This window comes from Engystomops pustulosus, chromosome 6 (genome assembly GCF_040894005.1).
Source record: "Engystomops pustulosus chromosome 6, aEngPut4.maternal, whole genome shotgun sequence".
Classification (NCBI taxonomy): domain Eukaryota; kingdom Metazoa; phylum Chordata; class Amphibia; order Anura; family Leptodactylidae; genus Engystomops; species Engystomops pustulosus.
Window position 1 is genome coordinate 66,810,992 of NC_092416.1, and position 6,795 is coordinate 66,817,786.

A 6,795-nucleotide genomic window follows, 5' to 3' on the forward strand; every position below is an offset into this window, starting at 1 on the left:
TTTTCTCTCTAAGGTAAACCAATCATGATGGTGATGGAGATCATTGCGAGATTTGGAGACTACTCCTTACTACGTATTAATTGGGTGAAGTCTGCCATATGGCCACTAGCTCAGACAAGTCTGCTGCGGAATGGGGGTTGGGACATTCCAGTGGTGGAGGAGTTTAAGTACTTGGGAATCAGGATCACTAGGAAGGTATTATATTTTATTGATCTAAATGTGGCACCGTTACTAAAGCCTATACGTTCTAAGATACAAGTGTTGAAGAAACTCCCTCTATCTCCTCTGGGGTGGGCAAATCTTATCAACATGACCATAAAGCCTCTACGTACTGCATAATTCCCCAGAAGTATTGGTTCCAGAGAATTCATGGGCAATTTAGAGACTTAATTTGGAAACAAGGGGTCCCTCGAATAAAACTAACAAAATTGCAGCTTTCCAAGTTTAAAGGGGGCATGGCAGCTCCAGATGCATGGGCGTATTATTTGTAGGCACAGCGCCAACACTTCTGGGCTTGGGCACTCGATGGGAGGGATTTGGGGTTTACATTAGTAAATATTTTGGGGGGACGCTAACACCAATGGCAATGCTTGAGGCAGGGAAATTAGGGTGTAGGTTGCGACAATACTCGACATTGGAATTGATGAATAAGGTGTGGTGGATATACAAACAACTAGTGGGAGTCGGGCCCTGGACTAAGTGTACACCTCTGTGGGACAACCTGTATCTGGGAGAAGTGTACATGCTTGAGGGTATAAGACCATGCAAGCAGAAAGGGATTAAATACCTACACCAGGTATATTAGGGCTCAACACTGTAGTCATTCTAGCAGTTGGAGGAGGAATTTGATGTCCCCAGACAAATGTTCTTTCAATATTTACAATTGAGACACAGTCTGCAGTCACAATTTCAGTCGGGAGATATAGTGATATCTTCACTCGGAGTAATGACCAGGGTGGTCCAGGCTGGGTCCATGAGAGTTTTAATATCCTTACTACATGGGAGAATCTTGGACAAAGTGCTAGGGGACCAGATGGCTGGGGAGGGACAGAGGTAGGAGAGGGATGTAGGTGAGTTAAAGGATGAAGAGTGGGAAGAAGCACTGGAGTCCTCATCCAAGTTATCATTGAACGTGGCACAGAGGCGATCACAGCTGTTCCTACTTCACAGAGTCTACCATACCCCAGTCATGTTGAAGAAAATGAGGATCCATAATGAGGCTAGATGTCTGCGATGTTCGATGGATGAAGCTGACATTATACATATGTTCTTGACATGCTCGGCGATAATAGACTTATGGGACAAGGTTAGTGAATTGATTGAAAGAGTGTTTGGGGTGGCAGTGGGGACTGATCCGAAGGTGTGCGTGTTGGGCTGTGTAGGGAATTTGGAGGCCACCAGGGCAGAGCAGTTGGCTATAGCCAAAATCCTATATCAGGTGTGGAAAACAATAGCTACACATTGGCTGAATACTGAATCTCCTTGCATTGCAGAAGTTAAGAAAGTGGTAAATGCTACAATGGAATAAGGGGTATACCTAAAGCGTAATGAAGTGGGGAAGTTTGAAAAGCAATGGCATAAATGGTTGGATTGCCCAGGACTAGGGACAGAGGAATTGCTTAGAAATTGGATGCAAGTGAGACCAGGGGGATTGGCAGGGGTGAGGTAGGAGACAGGGTAGTACAGTAACGATGATGAGGTACAGCAAATGGGGGTGGCAATCTCTGGCTAGGGGGGTCCTGACCGCTGGTAAGGGGGAAGTTGTATCCTTTTTGTTCTGGAAGGTTTCATTTTCTTGGGAGGGGATGTTTGTACAATGTTCTGATCATACAATGTAATTGAGTTGTTCATGTAACTAAATGGATACTGTGGGACACATTTACTAAGGGTCCTGTGGCCGTGATTCCGTCATGTTTTCCCGAATATTTCTGATTTGCGCCATTTTGCGCTGAATTGCCCCCGGATTGTGGTGCATCAGCGCTGCAACAGAAATGGGGGCTGTGGCTGTCGGACAACCCGACGGTTTTGGACAAACCGTAGAATTTAAAAAACGATTTGTGTCGCAAGATCAGAACTTACATGCACCGGAAGAAGAAGGTGAACTCCGGCGGACCTCGCCGCAGTGGCAACACCTGCTGGATATTGGACACATGACCTTAGTGAATACCAGCAGACCCGAATCCTCGCCGGACAACGTGCCGCGGGATCGCGACTGGACCGGGTAAGTAAATGTGACCCTGTATGTATATGCTTGAATAAAGGACATCTGATTTTTAAAAATAACCCTTTTAAAGAGGACCTGTCACCCTACAGTAAGCATCTCCTAGTGCTAAAAAAACACACTATTGTTACAATGTTAGTTAAAGAGGACCTGTCATCCTGAAAATCGGCACTAGTAGGCTGCTAACTAAATTAAGCAGCCTAAAGTAAAGTAAGAAGCTCCTAGTGCTAAAACAAACGCGGCAGTGTAACACTGTTAGCGTTATTGGAAACCTCAGATAACGCTAACTAACACTGCCATGCTGTACATTACAATCACTGGATCATCCAAAAGAGGGGAAAGAGAGCACGCAACTGCGTTTTCTGCACAAATCTTGCACTATTAGGGTATATAATGAATCTTCAGAGGCACCGCTATTGTCACAAAGTTGGGGATAAATTGGCGACAATAGCCTACTATACCTAGGAAAGCCCTCACCTGCTTCTTTGTCACAAGTCGTGGCCACTGCAGTATTGCCTCCACGTTGTTTACATATGGTTTGATGACATTATGCCCAATATGGTACCCAACGTAATAGGCCTCTTCCAGTTCAAGTGCACATTTTTGTTTTTTTGGGGGTTTACTCTGCTGCCCTAATGGTACTGCCTGCACTTTGGCCAGATGACTCTCCCAAACATTACTATAGACCATGATGTTATTCAGGTAGGCTAAGGCATATTTACAGTGGGGTTTTAGCACAAGATCCATTAGCTTCTGGAATGTTGCAGTAGCCTCATGTAGCCTAAATGGAAGTACAACATACTGAAATCGCCCATCAGGAGTAACAAAAGCTGCCTTCTCTTTAGCCCTGTCAGTCAGAGGCACCTGCCAATTCCTAAAGTTGTTGCAGAACTGCAGGATACTGTCTGGCTTAAGGATTAATACAATAGGACTCACTTTTAGACTCCTCAATCACCCCTAGGTCTAACATCTGCCTGACTTCTTCAGATATTGCCTGTTTGAGTGCTTCAGGGACCCAGTGCAGGTTTTGGGTGTACAAAGATGTGGGGTTCTGATGGGATTATGATGTAATGTTTAATGACTGAAGTACGACCTGAAAGATTGGAGAACACATCGATGATCCAGAAAACAAACTCCCTTGTTTCCTGCATCTGTGCCCTGGAAAGGGACAACAAGATCCGTACTTTAGGCATCTTGGCACCGGGTTCTTGGGGTCACTCGCTTTTTCTACCTCGACTGTTGTCAAGGATTCTCTTTCCTTCCATGCCTTGAGCAGGTTCACGTGGTATATCTGTTTGATAAAGCTGATATACCTTGTAGTTAACCTCCCCCACTTACTCCACTAACACCCTATCACCTGGGTTAAAAGTTCTGAGCCTGACTGATCTATTGTTAACCCTGCACTGGGCCTCTTGTGTCTTCATCATTTGCTCATTTACATGTTCAATCACACTACGGTGTGGAGTCCTTTCTTGTTCCCAGGTCTCCTTTGCTACACCCAGGAGCCCACAAACGGTGATTGGCCATATAACAGCTCAAAGGGTGAAAATCCTGTGGAAGACTGGGGTAACGCATGAATGGCAAACATCAGATAGGGCAACAAACAGTCCCTGTGCTTCCCATGTTTGCTGACAACCCTATTTAGTATCCCCTTCAAGGTGTTTTTGAACCTCTCATCCAGCCCGCCTGTCTGGGGATGGTATACAGAGGGTCGGAGCTGTTTATCCTGCAGTATTTTACACATCTCCTTCATTACTTTGGACATGAATGGGTCCCCTGAATAGGCAAAATTTCCTTGGGGAGACCCATGCGGGAGAAAACCTGGAATAGCTCCCTAGCAATGTTTTTGGAGGAGGTGTTTCCTAGCGAAATCACCTCTGGATACCACATAGCGTAGTCTAGAATAACATGGATTTACTGGTGCCACCTCGTGCATTTTACTATGGGGTCAACCAATTACATTGTTACCCATTAAAATGGCACCTCTATGATTGTCAACGGGACCAGGGGACTCCTGAAGTTGGACACCAGGCCAGTTTGATGACACTTAGGCCAGGAGTTACAATACCGGTTTACCTCCACCAACACCACGGGCCAGTAAAATCTCTGCAGGATCCTCTCTCTTCTCAGCACCTAAATGACCTCCTAGCACAGTGATGGCGAACCTTTTGGAGACAGAGCGCCCAAACTACAACCAAAATCCACTTATTTACCGTGAAGTGCCAGCATGACATTTTAAGCAGTAACTTATTGCTACCTGTTCTTCCACATCTTTCAAACGTATCAGCCCCCTGAGGCAACCAATACAGTTGAAAGAAGGAGGGCAAATTCAGACTCTCATTGTAGCTACTCTCCAGGGTTTCTGTAGAGGATGAATGTTGGGTCCAGCAGGAAGACCTCCAAAGATATTGCAGTTCTGTCAGCATTATCTCACTTTTCCTGCATTTCCAAACAGACAATGAAGTGTTGCTTTAAAATAGTGCTGAGAGCAGCATCTCTTCCTGGGACTGCAGAAAGTTTTTTGGTGGATTTGGTCCTATTTGGTGAACCCTGTCCTGAGCAATGGTCTGAGTGCCCACAGAAATCGCTCTGAGTGCCACCTCTGGCATCCGTGCCATAGGTGTGCCACCACTATCCTAGCACATGTTTATGTGCCAAGTCTAGCCCATGTTTATTTGCCAAGTCTAGCACCACCCTACGGTGGTGCAACAGCCCCGTTTATCACTTTAACATTCTCCAGTGCTTTAAATAAGGTGGGGTCTTGGTGCTGTGCAGCCCCAAAATTATCACAGGTAATCTCAAGGTCTGGCATGTTGACTACGCTATCTTGATCCCTGGCGTCACCAACTAGGACCACTAAGGGAGAGAAATCATCCCCCCTACTGCTGATGTGGGTACTGCGGCCTCAAAGGATTCAGTGGTCAGGTTCGGACTTACACCATGTCCTTTAACTGCAATAGTACATGAGGTGATTCTTCGTCTCCAAAGGTCCCAGAACACCAGAAAGTCTCTACCAGTAATAGCCTCCTAAAACGGGATCCTCACCACCACCACCAAGTCTCATTGGGTGTCCATGTATCCAAACTCCCCTTGGAACCCCTTTCCAACTTGACTTGTTTGATCACAACGCTGCTACAAACTCCACAATTGCCTCCTTTTTCGATCCATATTTGCACACAGCATATGGCAAATGAGGATTGTATGCACCGTATGCCTCCAGCGTGCCTCCTGAGTTAATGGTACCCGGCATGTTAGCAGTGCAGATCAATTCTGCTAAGGGGGACCAGCATGTGCACGCTAACCATGCAACACCATCGGGCACCGCCCCACAAGTCTTTTCCATGTATGTATGCAGCACAGTTGAGTTGAGTGTTTTATGAATGCAGCATAGTTGAGTTGAGTGTGTGATGTATTTAGCAGTGTTGCAGTGAGTGTGTGATGTATGCAGCATAATTAAAGGGAAAGAAAATTCTCAAATTTCAATTCCCTAGTGATGTTTACACAATAAAAATAATTTTTAATCCCTCACATTACAATTTAACTCAGTTTTATTGCTGTTTTAGCTCCTAACACTCCATAAGCTGGTCAGTGTAAACTTGAGTGTGAGCGGGGACAATCTAACTACACACTTCATGGTTCCTCTAGATCTGTGAGCTGACAATGTGATTAGGGTACAAGGTTTATATACACTTTTATTTAGTTTCTGAACATTGTACTAGTATCTGACACATAGAAAGAAAGAAAAGACAATTCAGAAATGAGATCCATGAGATGCTTTTTCCCGACTGTATATAGAATACTGCAGCACAGTTTGCTTTCAATATTAAGGATCAGAGTGTATACAGAGTGTACAAACAGCAACACAGAAAATTCCTGAGACATGGCCATAGGATAATTATGTAAATGTATCATATTACATGTTCCTGTGACTGACAACTCATGATGTGACACATGATTCTTACAAACTAAGGCTGTAAATAAATCCCTTTACACTGGGGTAAGAGTCGTCAATCCATAAGGGACATAAGTAAAAACAATGGATTGCAGTGCCCATAAGCTCTATAATGTACATGGCTTTGATTCCAGACAACATCTAGAGAATTATGGGGCAGATTGACTTACCCGGTCCGTTCGCAATCTGAACGCGCTGGAGTTCACCGGCTCGGGCTGAGTGAAGGTAAACGCGCCCCAAGCGACACATTTCTTTTTTTAAATGCGGCGGTTTTTCCGAATCCGTCGGGTTTTTGCTCGGCCACGCCCCCCGATTTCCGTCGCGTGCATGCCGTCGCCAATGCGCCACAATCCGATCGCGTGCGCCAAAATCCCGGGGCAATACAGGGGAAATCAGCGCAAATCGGAAATATTCGGGTAACACGTCGGGAAAACGCGAATCGGGCCCTTAGTAAATGACCCCCTATGTGTCAGATAAACCTGAAATAGTCTTTCCTGAAGATTCCTTGGTATTTCATATTCAAAGTTTTGTGAAAACTTTCTCATTGGGTATGTACTTTTCTATGTCAATTAATTTTTTAAACTTTCATTAGAGTACTGAAAATTATGTTATACCTATTACT